Raw genomic sequence first — 14,914 nt, 5'->3', positions numbered from 1 at the left:
AAGCCCGAGAATGAGAAATTTAACCTCAAATCACCTGGGGCAATAATCCTACAGTCTAGTTAAGAGAAGAACTGACCAAAGGAGACCCATGGGCATGTGCACAGGCGTTGGTAAAATGGTCAGGAAGAAGAGAAGAGCTGTTTCTGGGACTCTGACTGGAATTCTCATGAACTGTCTTCCAAAACCTGTTGATGAAGTCCTAACAGGGGCTACAGTTAGATTGGGAGGATATAGGGATGTAACAGGTGATGAGATGAAGGTGAAAGTTTGGATGAAAATTGAAATATTTGAACAGATTTAATGAAAAGAGGTTTTATCTCCTTTACTTGAATGTATTATGGGGATGAATATTGTGTCTGAGTTGGGAATGATTCCCCTATTAATATTGTAAAATAGAAGACGTGTAAATATACCATTCAGTCAATATTGATAGAACATGCTAACTGAGAAGCAATAAGATTGCCTGAGCCCACAAGTCATTAATTTGAAACAGTATAGAATATCTGGTTGGCAAAAAGAGATTAGCACTTTAATTAACACTATATCGGTATCTAGCTGGGGTGATAGTACAGACGTATTTTATGTACAATAGCCCTATATTGAGGCAAGACTGGGGGCTTATGGAAAAAGCCAGTGGGTACTACCTAGCAGTGACTGCTGATTGCTGGCATTTTGGACCAGAAGTTTGAGAGGAAACTATTTGGGAGACAACAAACTTGCTATTGGATGCTAATTAAGATTAGTCTTATGACTGGAGGATGTAAAATTATACTGAAATACTCAAAATGTCTTGAGTGATGTCAGAGAAATGTTCTAATGGGGAGGACAGTGCCAAGAAGAGTTCCATAATAAAATGGAAATGATTTATATAGGAATATGCTACTGGGGCAGTGCAAGGAGAATTCAGGAGCAGGGGTGCTCTTTTCCCCAGGAGTCAACTTTGGAAATACCTGAGGCGCTGCTAAATCCTACAGCCACTTGGGCCACTTGGGAAGTGGCTTATGAACAACTCTCTATTGACCAATAAAGATTTGCTCACTTTATGGAAGGCAGCTGAACAATGAATAAATGACATCGTGCTTGGAAAGGCAACAGCTTGATTAAGGAAAGTAAAAATAAAATGGTTCATGCTGATTAATGTGAATTGCATGCTGTTTGCCCCATGTTTGAATTTTTATTGACTCATGGGCAGTGGCCATTGGCCTAGCCATATAATCAAGCAGAAGTGTAATGGAAACGGTCCTAATGTGATATCTTTATGGAATGTGACCCCAAGGAAATGACTATGGGAATATAAGGAGTGAGTTAAGGAAGGATATTTTTTTTTTCATGTACATCAAAAGAACCCCTTTCCAGCAAGGGTGATTGGAACCAGCAAGTATATATCTTGGTGCAACTTACTTGAGGTGGCCACCTGGGTCCATGAAACTAGTGGATATGGAGTTACTACAGCAATGCAGAGATGAGCTGAATCTAAGCATGTTCTCTTATACCCTCTGAGGCACAGAATGCCAACAAGAACTTTTCCATCTACAAACAAGAAGGATATTCCCCAGGGAGTAGGCCCTTATTTTTCAGGTTGTATATACCACTATACTGAGATATGGTGTAACACTGGTTATTAGTCTGCTAGGACCATCATAAAAAGATACCACAGGGCTTCCCTGGTGGCGCAGTGGTTGAGAGTCCGCCTGCCGATGCAGGAGACATGGGTTCATGCCCCAGTCCGGGAAGATCCCGCGGAGCGGCTGGGCCCGTGAGCCATGGCCGCTGAGCCTGCGCGTCCGGAACCTGTGCTCCGCAGCAGGAGAGGCCACAGCGGTGAGAGGCCCGCGTACTGCAAAAACAACAACAACAACAACAACAAAAAAGATACCACAGAATGGGTCACTTAAACAACAGAAATTTTATTTCTCACAGTATTGGAGGCTGAAAGTCCAAGATCAAAGTGTTGGCAGGTTTGGTTTCTCCTGAGACCTCTATTCTTGGCTTTCAGAAGACCACCTTCATGCTGTGTCCTCACATGGTCCTTCTCCTGTACATGCATACATCACTAGTGTGCCTTCCTCTTCTTATAAGGATGCCAGTCATATTGGATTAGGGCCCCATCTTTATCACCTCATTTAACCTTAATTACCTCTTTAAAGGCTCTGTCTCCAAATACAGTCACATTGGAGTGGCTTCAACATATGAATTTTGGGAAGACACAGTTAAGTCCATAACAGCTGGCATTGTTGGTAAGATTATAATACTGATATTGATGGTCAAGTATATTGTCAATATGAGTTAAAGCCTCCTCAGAATAATACTAATGGAAAGTGACCATTATGAGGAAGAATGGATTTATCTAACTATCAGCTAATTTCTGTGCTAAAACATTCTGCACAAATTTATCATAAGACACAAATAGTGGTAGGCCAAGGGGGAAATGAGTAAGTAAATTAGAACAAAAATATGTTCCAGTACTATTTAGTCTCACCTACTTGGCAACCCTATATTGGTCCAACTCTCCCCCACCTTTGTACCACACTCAAACTGCCTGGCAGAATCATCAACCTTCCTTGACAAAGCCATTATAAATTCACAATATCTAGCCTCAGCCAATCTTTAACACCACCCAGCAATCAGCTGTTGTGCATGATAGCTATTTAAAGATAATAACATAAATTAATAATAGCTAACACTTATTGAGTGCTTGCCATGTGCCATGTACTGTCTTAATCGTTCTGTTACCAAGCGCAAGTCCGTGTGCCCGATGCACAGTGAGGCCAAACAATACCAAAATGGAGTTTGGAACAGAGAAAGGTTTGTTGCAGGGCCATGCAAGGAGACAGGTGGCTCATGCCTTAAAAACCCCAAACATCCTGAAAACTTTCAGCAAAGGAAAATTTTATAGGAAAGGTGAGGGAGGGGAGTGGTTAGTTGTTGCAAATTCTTGGTGTCAGATCCTTTGTTCTTTTTTTTTTAACATCTTTATTGGAGTATAATTGCTTTACAATGGTGTGTTAGTTTCTGCTGTATAACAAAGTGAATCAGCTATACATATACATATATCCCCATATCTCCTCCCTCTTGCGTCTCCCTCCCACCCTCCCTATCCCACCCCTCTAGGTGGACACAAAGCACCGAGCTGATCTCCCAGTGCTGTGTGGCTGCTTCCCACTAGCTATCTATTTTACATTTGGTAGTGTATATATGTCCATGCCACTCTCTTACTTCATCCCAGCTTACCCTTCCCCCTCCCTGTGTCCTCAAGTCCATTCTCTATGTCTGCGTCATTATTCCTGTCCTGTCCCAAGGTTCTTCAGAACCATTTTTTTTCTTTTTTTTTTAGATTCCATATATATGTGTTAGCATATGGTATTTGTTTTTCTCTTTCTGACTTCACTCTGTATGACAGACTCTAGGTCCATCCACCTCACTACAAATAGTTCAATTTCGTTTCCTTTTATGGCTGAGTAATATTCCATTGTATATATGTGCCACATCTTTATCCATTCATCTGTCGATGGACATTTAGGTTGCTTTCATGTCCTGGCTATTATAAACAGAGCTGCAATGAACATTGTGGTCCATGACTCTTTTTTTTTTTTTTTTTTTTTTTGCGGTACGCAGGCCTCTCACTGTTGTGGCCTCTCCCGTTGTGGAGCACAGATTCCGGACGCGCAGGCTCAGCGGCCATGGCTCACGGGCCTAGCCGCTCCACGGCATGTGGGATCTTCCCAGACCCGGGCACGAACCCATGTCCCCTGCATCGGCAGGTGGACTCTCAACCACTGCGCCACCAGGGAAGCCCCATGACTCTTTTTGAATTATGGTTTTCTCAGGGTATATGCCCAGTGATGGGATTGCTGGGTCGTATGGTAGTTCTATTTTTAATATTTTAAGGAACCTCCATACTGTTCTCCATAGTGGCTGTATCAATTTATATTCCCACCAACAGTGCAAGAGTGTTCCCTTTTCTCCACACCCTCTCCGGCATTTATTGTTTGTAGATTTTTGATTATGGCCATTCTGACTGGTGTGAGGGGATACCTCATTGTAGTTTTGATTTGCTTTTCTCTAATGATTAGTGATGTTGAGCATCCTTTCATGTGTTTGTTGGCAATCTGTATATCTTCTTTGGAGAAATGTCTATTTAGGTCTTCTTCTCATTTTTGGATTGGGTTGGGGGTTTTTTTGATTTTGAGCTTCATGAGCTGCTTGTAAATTTTGGAATGAAGCAACTGACCAAAGATCCTTTGTTCTTGAGGTCAGGTCACGATGTTCCTATAAATCTCCACCAGACAAATGTTATTCTCCGTTCTGACAAGAAAGGGCAAGGTCCCAAAGGCACAACTTTCACCCTCCGAAGTCCAGGTCCTGGCTAAGAGGAGGGGGTCCCTGCGGGGGTCGGTTACCCTGCCGGGAGTGTTGGTGCAGCAGCCAGTCTGGGGCTTACCGCCAGTGCCCAGGCCCGGCTGAAGGGGCAGATCTCAGCTGGCAGCGCCCTCAGGGCCAGGTCCCCAGACCCTGACCAGCCGTCATCACTGAGGGAGCCAGGGGCCCAGGACCCAACTGGCCTTCAGGCTCCTCTGGCCACCCCAACGGCGGGGCCGGGTCTCGAAGACAACGACCCATGCAGACTGCCATTGCCATTAGGTTCAAAGAGGCGGGGTTGGGAGAGAGGTTCACTGTTGCCTCAAGGCCTGGGCCAGTGGGCGGCCATGGAGAGGGTGTGAGCTCTGCAGGACACAGCCCCCAGCCTGTCGCTGGGCACCCAGCTCACCTGCCAGCCCTCCTCTCCCTGGAGGGCCCCCGGGAGAAGGCCACATCTGCCTCTTACCTCACTCTCCGCTGGAGGACCACCACCCCGCCCTTAGCCGAGGGGGCCCTCTCACCACCGCTCTAACCTTCTGGCTCTCATCTGCTGATAATGGTTGCCTGGTAATGGCTCACAGCAACGGGCCACGTGCAAAGGGTTGCGCACTGCCCAGCTCCACCCCAGGATCCCAGGCAGGCTCAGGGGCTCCGGTCTCCCCGTGGCGGGGGCGGGGTGCCTCAGGGCCTCCCGAGCGCCCGCTCTAGTACAGTTCTCCACGCTTTAAATTCGCTTAATTCTCATAAACACTCTGTGAGCTAGACATCATTATCCTCATTTCACAGATGAGTAAAAGGAGACACAGAAAGACTAAATCATGTGATCAAGTCGCATAGCTGGGAAGCATCAGAGCCAGGATTCAAATCCAGGTAATTGAGCTCCAGAACCCACCTTTTTGTCACACTGCAGACTTTCTCTCCTAGCCTTCCAAACCTCCGTTCTACCTTATCACCCTTGGGAAATAAAAGAGCCTCCTCTTTCTCAGGAAACAAAAAGAGAAGTCAGAAAGTGATGCCTTCTGCAACCATGTATTTGAAGCAACAAAGGATGAAACTTTGTTCTGTTGGCTTAGGATGTGAAAGATATACGCTTGATCTCTCCATTGAATGATAGAAGGGCCGGATGGGTGCCACTTCCCAAAACCTCCACTCAGAAGTTTCAATTAATGTTTTATACTCTTGTAAATAACATTTCCCCCAAATTTCTTTTCAAAAAGAAAAACAGAAAGACAGAAAAAAAGCGATGCCTTCAAGTTCCTGTCACTTAACTTTTAACTGACCTGCATTTATTTACATCTGTTCTAACTTTCTCTTCTGTCCCCACAAAAGACACTGAGCTCCTAGAGTCTAAAGTTGGTGCTTTCACCTGTGCTTTAACCCCTCCTTCTCCCCCCTTTTCAGGAACTTTACTGTCTAATGTACTTTCTCTTTCTCTGGCATATTTCGCTGAACCTGCTCCCTCCTTTCCTGTAGCCCTTAATCATTCTCGGTACTCTCCCTTCTTAATATCCCCTTAAACTCAGACCTCCAACTGTTGTCCTATTTCTCCCTCTCCCACATCACAGCCACTACTACACTTGCTCCAAGACACTCAGTCCTCGGCCTCCCTTCACCCCGACTCCTCAGAGCGTCATGAGGGGACCAGCAGCTGCTCCAGCGTTTGACACTGTTGACTTCCTAAACTCTCTTTTCCCTTGGTGTCCTTGATATTATGCACCCTAGATCTCCTCATTCCCCTCTGCCATCCTCCTCAGGCTCCTTTCCTGCTACTCTTCCTCTATCTCTAATGCTTTCCTCGAATGTTGGTGCTTCCAGTGGTTTTGTCATAGCCTCCCTTCATCTCATTTTCATTCTCTTTCTAGGACAGCTACCCTGTGGTCTCCAAATAGCATTCATATGCTGCTAATGCCCAAGTCTATATCTCCACCGCACACCCTTTGCTTCCAACTATCGGACCCTGCATCCAACTCTCTACTAGGTATCTCCACTGGGGCTCATGTTCAACACGCCCAATGCATCATTCATTGTCTTCAACTTCCAACCTATTGCTGGGTTCCCAGTCTCAGCCAATGACCCATTCCAGAAACCTGGGCCTTTTCCTTGGCTTCTTCCTCTCCCATTCCCTAGTGTAGTTGATCACGTGCCTGCCATATGTCAGGTCCTGTGCTAAGGACCTCACATGCAATGATTTTATTTTACTGTTATAACCTTCAGAGGTAAGAAAACAATCATTATATATTAACTGTTTCTTGTCCTTATTGCTAAGGAAATCAAGGAAGAATTCCCCAAGCCATCACACTTTTTCTCAGCTTCCTACCCCACCCCCTCATTTTTTGAATATCTGGAACAGTGCCCGCACCCCCCCATCCCCCCCCATCCTCACCCCTCTCTCTGGTTTCAGACCAGAGGACATGCTCCTTGTATGTCCTCCAGAGCTCTCTCATCACTCTATATTGCAGTGTGCCAAGTTCCTTTTTTATAACATGAAACTTAGTGAGAAAGAGGATGGATTGTTCTTCTCCCACAGGAAATGAAAGCAGAAGCAATCATTACCTCTGTAATCTGGCAATAAATGTGTGTTTTGTTTCATGGGAAAGGCTAGAGTAATTTCAGCTGGTTTACCTGGGCCTATGAAAAATATTGTAAGGTTATCTTTTCTCATACAACATATTCTCTCTCCTTCTTTTTCCTATTACCATCTTTAGCCTCATAGAAATGAAGCAGCCTCCTATTTGCCCAAATCATTAATTCAAGCAGGACAAAACTGTGTCTCATATGTCACTCCCTTTAAATTTGCCCAGCTTGGCCGGCAAGCTCCACCTGCAGCAGTTAGACTCCCAGAGATCAGAGGAAACTCGCAAAGCTTATCATTACTAAAACCTCAACTTCTGAAAAGAAACACACGCACACACACACACACACACACACACACACCCCAGTATATAGTCAGGCAGTTGTGTGTAAATTATAACAAAGGCTACTCCAAAAACATGCAGATTGCAATTTAAAGGAGGATTCTAAGTATTTGAGAACATCATTATCTTCCAGATGGGAAGGGGAACAGGGTTGTCTCTCCGAATTGTGCAATAACTGTACTGAGCTAAGATCCTTTCCCTACAGGGTCCTAGAAACTCAACCTTGCTGGCAGGCAGGGAGCAGGTAAGAACCATTCCAGGGGACACTGAGATGCATTAACTATAGCAGGTGGTGATATTATTATTAACTACACTACACAAAATCTGTGGGAGAAATGCCTCAAGTTGAATTAAGTATGATTCGTATTTTCAATTTAGACCAAATGCTAAGGGGGATGAATCAGGTACTGCAGGTGAGTGCACAGGCCATTATAATACCTACAAAGCCTAACGGAGCTCTATGCACTAGTGCCCTGCCCCACCCTCTAATTCATTTTGTAGAGCTTGACTAGATTAATCTCCGTCTCTGAAAATCCCCTTCAAGAACCTCGATGCACTTCCCACAACCTGGTATACAAATTTATTAATGAGGCTTTAGGAAGTGTTCCTCCCTATTGCTCTTATATCTGCAACCTTGGTAAGCTCAGTAGCTCTAGGAATCTGTGTGTGTGTGTGTGTGTGTGTGTGTGTGTGTGTGTATGTAAATTCCCTGGGATTTTCTATTTAGAAAAACTTACAGACAATGTCTATAATAAAGACAGGTCTTTTTCCCACTTTCGAATGTATATACCATTCTATTTCTTTTTCTTGTCATTGCGCTGACTAGAACTTACAATAGAATGTTGAACAGGAGTGGTGAGAATGGCCATCCTTGTTTTATTCCCAGTATTAGGGGAAAAATATTCAGTTTTCCACCATTACACATGATATTAATTGCATCATTGTTTTGGTTTATTTTGTATATATGCTTTATTAGATCTTTTAATTTCACAGATCACTGCTCCTATATTTTTCTTCCTTCCTTCCTTCTGCTTGCTCCAGGTTTACTTTGCTCTTGGTTTACTAGATTCATAAGGTAAAATCTTAAATTATTAATTTGAAACATTTATTTTTCTGTAATATATGCCTTTATATTGCTGCCTTAGCTTCCTCTAACAAATGTTGATATCTGTATTTTCATTTTCATTTGATTTGTGTATTTTCTAATTTCTCTTAAGACTTCCTCTTTGACCTGTGAATTATTAAGTGTTTTGTTTAATTTCTAACTGTTAGGAGATTTTTCTGTTATCTTTATGTTATTAAATTCTACTCTAATTCTGTTATAGTCAGAGAATATACTTTATATTATTTCAAATCTTTTAAATTTGTTGAGATTTGTTTTATGACCCAGGATAGGATATATTTTGATAAATTTTCCATGTACACTTCAAAACTGTGTAGTCTGGAGCTTCCCTGGTGGTGCAGTGGTTAAGAATCCACCTGCCAATGCAGGGGACATGGGTTTGAGCCCTGGTCTAGGAAGATCCCACATGCCACGGAGTAACTAAGCCCATTGCGCCACAACTACTGAACCTGCAATCTAGAGCCCGAGTGCCACAACTACTGAGTCCACGCACCACATCTACTGAAGCCCGTGTGCCTAGAACCCGTGCTCCACAACAAGAGAAGCCACTGCAATGAGAAGCCTGCACACCGCAACGAAGAGTAGCCCCTGCTCCCCTCAACTAGACAAAGCCCATGCACGGCAACGAAGACCCAACGCAGCCAAAAATAAATTAATTAAATAAATAAATTTTTTAAATTTTGGGGTTGAATGCTCTATAAGTATCAATTAGGTCAAGTTTTTTCAAGATCATGTTAATTCCCTCTATATTCTTGCTGATTTTCTAGCTACCAGTTCCACTACTGGGAGAGGAATTTAACAGTCTCTTATTGTAATAGTGGATTTGTCTATTTCTCCTTTCAGTTCTGTCAGTTTCTGCTTCATTTATTTTGGTGCTCTGTTGTTAGGTGCATATATATTTAAGATTCTTATCTCTTCTTGGTGAATTGACCCTCCATCATTACGTAACATCCCTGATAATTTGCTTTGCTCTGAAGTCTACTTTCTCTGATATAATTGCTTGGAAAGCCATTATAGCTTTCTCTGGATTAGTATTTGCATGGCGTGTGGTTAATTTTATGAATATCAGCATATCCCCTCAAAGTTAAAAGCAAATTTGTTTTACCTTAAGGCCCTGTCATGAGGAAAGAGACACCATGCTTTCTAGGCCTTTTTGTATTTGGAGGCAAATGCATTACAACTGGGTGTACAATGTTAGTACATTTACCAAGTAATCCATAAGGCAACCACCTTTGAATGGGCCCAGAGAAAGAGAGGATTCTCTAGCTGGTACAAGCTACAATGTAAGCAGCTCTGCCATTGACCACTGTATGAAGTGATCTTGAGCCATCTAATTATTCTTTGGGGCCTGTGGAAGACCATGACAGCAGAAAGCTAAGGGAGGGTCCTCTGATATTAAGCAGAACCACATCTTCTTTGGAAAGTAACTCTCCTCTCATACAGCTTTAGACTTGATATTAAGACTCTCATAGTCTTAATACCGGACCATGGGACACCACAAATGACCATGCAACCTGAGCTGACCATCCCTAACTGGATGGATGGATTTTCAATCCATGTAATCATACAATCAGGCATGTCCACTAGCATTTCATTATCAAGTGGAAGTTATATACAAGAGTAGGCTCAAGCAGAACCTGAAGACAAAATTACATTGCATCAGCAGTTCCCTTACAATCCCAGCGCACCTCTTCCTGCTGCCAAGACCATCTCTAGCATTTGTGGAACCTGGGACAAGAGGACAAGTGAACATGCACACAGCATATGTCTACATATGGTTAATGGTAAATAAGATATGTTTGATTCTCCCACCTTGAAATATTGTTCTGTGAGCATAAATGAATGAGTAAATTCTAACAAATTACTCTGGAAGCTGGAAGCTGGAAGTTAATGTTAACCCAATGGAACCACAGTTCCTTAAGAAACTAGAAACTTTCCTGGAAGGGAAAGGAGGTTTGTGGCCAACACTGGGCTAACATGGGCTTCCTACCTGTTTCAGTTGACGGAACAGAGTTTCCTGAAGACTGACTCTTGCAGCTAAGGGAACAGCCATTAGGTAGGCTGTTACCAGAAATAAGAAACATTAACAAGAAGTGCAGTGCCTATGACTGAAGGCATGCCACAGTGTGGCTTTGGAGGCAGAGAACTGACAGAGATTAGAGAAAGTTTGCAATATCTAGTATTATATACCATATCTGGGTTTAAAGCTGCCAAGGTCTCTTTCTCTGTGAAATCAATACCTGACAGGATTTTCACCAGGTGTTTGGTAATGCTGACAGTCAGAGAGACTTGCATGTTAGGTTTCTGACCACACAACCCTCAAAAGGAAGAAGAGGCCTCTACACATGTGTTGAGGTTAGAGAGATTTATTCAGTGAGACAACACAAGTGAGGAGGGCGTTGATTGCTAGACCATGGCATTGCCGGAGAACCTATAAGGAAATCTTACACACGAGGCCTGGACTTCACCAGATGGGCCTCCAAATTATTGTTCTGGGAGAAGCAATTTGAGGAGGGAGAAGAGATAGTGGCAATATTGTCAAATATACCAAAAGACTGGGTTGGATGGGAGACATCGGTTCAGCTTTAGGGGATCCAGAGACCAGTGGAAAGTATCTTGAGTCCCTAAAGTTAGATTTCTACAAAGCAACCTTCTGGGTAGGGGAATAAAGAGGCTCCCACCTCTAGCCACACAAGAGACCTCAGACCAAATGTGTAAGAAGCATTGTCATATATAGTGTCCACTAATTAATTTTCATGTGTGTGGTATGGTGGCAAGGAACTATCATACGTATGACCACCTGCCCTTAGTACCTAGCAGCCCTAGTGTATGTGGTGCAGATCAGGTAAATGGAAGCACTGCCTGGATCCTGGGAGGCAGAAAATCCTGCCCACTTGTTTCAGCTAAGGCAGGAAGTGGTATTTTGTTGCAGACTGCACCAGAAGCAAACCCTACCCTGGGGGTCCAGAAATAAGATCAAGAAATGAAAGGAATCAGAGTGATGTGTAGTTTTAGATCTACAGCTGAAACATCTTGGTAGATAAAGTATTCTGCTCCTCTTGTAAGAAGAAGGGCATCCACCAAAGGACGCTCTCTTCCAGTGAGTAGATACCAGGCTGGTCCCTGACTCTGAACAGGCAGGATACATGGCAGATCATCTCTAAACCTGAATGTTGTCAGACTTGATCAAACAATAGTTGCATATTTGCCAGTATGAACCCCCTAAAACATCCTAATGATGCAGTGGGACCCGTGCCTGGGTTGGATAGAGAAAGCCAGATTGGATGATCTCATGTACCCAAGGAAAGGGCCAGATCCATAAAAGACCATAAAGTTCCAAATCGTTAAAAGCACCCACAGAAGAGTTCTTCCACAACCATTATAAAAAGTAAGGAGTGTGATATTACACAGGATGGAAGAGCTCAGTCCCACAAGTACCTGTTGTGATTTGTTTTCTCCTTCCCACCTTGTAGGAGAAAATTTGCAAGGAGCTATGAATATTTTTTCTGAAAAACTGTAATGAGATGGAGAAAATTTTATTCACCACAATTCCAGGGGTTGAGGAAGGCAGCATGAGGAAGACTTGAGACAAACAATTGGAGTGAAGAGGCTGGAACCCCCTCCGAGGGAAGAGCCACTTGTCAGTAGAACCTGACTTTGAAAGGAGACAGACAGTGAGGGGAGAGCCAACAAGAGTGTAGCTCCTTGTTGACAACCTCCAGATGTTCAGTGAAGTTATTAGGCCAAAAAGATGACTAGCTCAAGTGGATAGTTTCAGCGGAATGCAAACAGGGCAGATCTGAAACCTCAGGAGGGATTTAGTAATGGAGAAGGCCCTGGGAGGGGGCTCTGAGGATGTAGAGGTCAAATATTACTGAAGACCAAGGAGGGCTTTTGATAGTTCAAGGGTATAAAAGTGAATTTCAGGCCATGTTTAATCAAGTTGACATCTGAGTTATGTAAATGTTCATTCCAAGAGATGCTGGACCAGATGAACTTTGTATTGTTGGGTTATTCAGTGACAAGGGTGTCATTAATCAGTGGTGCATGTGGGGTTTCTATGTTGGGTGGAAGATCAAAAGGAGATCAAAAGTGTCTCCCTATTCAGGCTGGATGAGTCTGTAACACCATGAGTCAACCAAGGCTTTGGTAGGGACTGAGCTGATGTTCTTCCTCCTCTCAGACATTGCCACTCCTCCCGCCACGGGAGTAACCCCAGACAGAGACTCTCATTATGAGCCAAGTATGGGAATTGAATCAACAGCTTCCCAGAACATGCCAAACAACCACTTCTCTGTCTCTCTCCTCACCCAGACCTCATGACTCTGATTAGCAAGCATCTCCCTTGGCCTTTTCTTCCTCGTTAGAATTTTACTGTGTCCAGAAAGAAAACTCAATTTCTCCTTCAGATGCCATGTGGCAGAACTTATCTGTACTGGCTCAATTAACTTTCTACACATCCCTAGTTCTGAACACTCTTTAGAAGCCTAGTCTTGTTTTGGGTAGTTAAGAGGAGGGGGTGAAAGATGGCATGGATGGAAGAGTATTTTCTGTGGACAAACCCCTATTTGTAAAAGCCAATAAGTTAACTTGTAAAAAGATGCTCAAATTCACCAGTTATCAGGGAAATAAAAAGTGAAACAAGATACTATTTTTCATATATCAAACTGACAATCAAGATAATAATAGCCAGTATTGGCAAGGCTATGGGAAAATGGGAACTCTCACACACTGTTTGTGGGAATGTAAACAAGCACAGCCTTTTGGGGAAGAAATTTGACAGTATATGAGTACTGTAAGTGCATAGTGCACTTTGATCTCGAAATTCTACTTCTAGGGAAAAATCTTAACAGGAGCAAAGCCATATAAGTGCTCAAAGCATCATGTTTAAGGGTGTTACGGATGAAACAGCTAGCTGCCTACCTATTCGCTATCCTTTCTAACTATATACTCGTTGGTAGTGATGTGCTAACTAAAAATTGACACTTCAGAGACTCCTTTGTAAGACAGAGAAAGGCAATGAAATGTAAGCAGAAGTAATTGGATGGGACTTGAGGAAAAACCTTCTCAGATTTCTCCTCTTTTCTTCTTTCTAGTGTCTGGAACTTGGACATAATGGTTAGAGTTGAGCAGACATTCTGTGACCTTAAGGATGGAAGCCACACACCAAGGAACAGAAAAATATAAGAAGCCTGGGAATTTGATGCTTCACAGAATTACCACTGCTGCTCTGCACTGCTTCCTACAGATTTTTCCTGAACACAGGAGAAAAACAAGCCCACAATTTATTTACCATTATTTACCATTACTATTCACCATGATTAGATCTCTCTCACTAGCAGCTAAATGTATTTCTAACACATAAGTTTGCTGTAACACTGTTTTAAAACAGAGGGAATAATGTAAGCAGTAGAAATGCCCCTCGCTTCCACTTTCCTGGTTTTCTAGATCAAATTCCAGTCTCAGTATATGAGAATACTGACACTGAACCTCTTTTATTCTTAAAGCAACTTGAGCTTGGCTGCACTTCAAGCTGCTAGAGAACGAAACTTGTAGTGCAAATATTTTTAAATTTGTGGAAAAGAAGACATAAAGTAAACAAGATTCAATAGCTATATAAACTGTATATAAAACCCCAAATTATATCAGAAAAACTAAGAATTGGGAGAAAGAGAGGAAACATACTCAATTTTCATTGAACATGGGAAAGGAAATAACATTCTATGCATATCATTGATGATAAGAGGAAAACTAGGTTCAAACTCATTTTTATCCATTTATAGAAAACCACTAGCAAAATTGAAAACAGGATGTTTATCATCAAAATCATTAGAAAGTAGAGAAGGTAAAGAAATAGAGTCTAGGGACTTCCCTGGTGGTCCAGTGGTTAGGACTCTGCGCTTCCACGCAGGGAGCACAGTTCAATCCCTGGGCAGGGAAGTTCTGCATGCCACACGGTGTGGCCAAAAAAAAAGAAAAAAGAAATAGAGTCTATATTGTGGTCTACAAACTTTATGGTAGGGTTGTGAAAAATAAGTTAAAAGCTTGTAAGCAGGCAATCCCACCGTGTGTGTGTGTATATATATATATATATATATATATATATTTTTTTTTTTTTTTTTTTTTTTTTTCAGTATGTGGGTCTCTCACCGTTGCAGAGCACAGGCTCCGGACGCGCAGGCTCAGCGGCCATGGTTCACGGGCCCAGCCACTCCGCGGCATGTGGGATCTTCCCGGACCGGGGCACGAACCCGTGTCCCCTGCATCGGCAGGTGGACTCTCAACCACTGCACCACCAGGGAAGCCCTGTATATTTATTAATTGTGAATTGCATTTTTAGAATCAGACACCAAAAATTAAAATCTATAAAACTATGAGATATCCATATCCACGAAGTAAACAGTATCTTAATACTGGCTGCTCATGATGGTTCAGACAACATTAGCTGATACCTCAAGGCTCAGTATGCATTTAGAGTAAGGTTTATCATTAACAGTAGTGGAGGCAAATCCATATT

Source organism: Pseudorca crassidens, chromosome 2 (genome assembly GCF_039906515.1).
Source record: "Pseudorca crassidens isolate mPseCra1 chromosome 2, mPseCra1.hap1, whole genome shotgun sequence".
Classification (NCBI taxonomy): Eukaryota; Metazoa; Chordata; class Mammalia; order Artiodactyla; family Delphinidae; genus Pseudorca; species Pseudorca crassidens.
The sequence above is the reverse complement of the archived record's forward strand: the minus strand, read 5'-3'. Positions refer to the sequence as shown.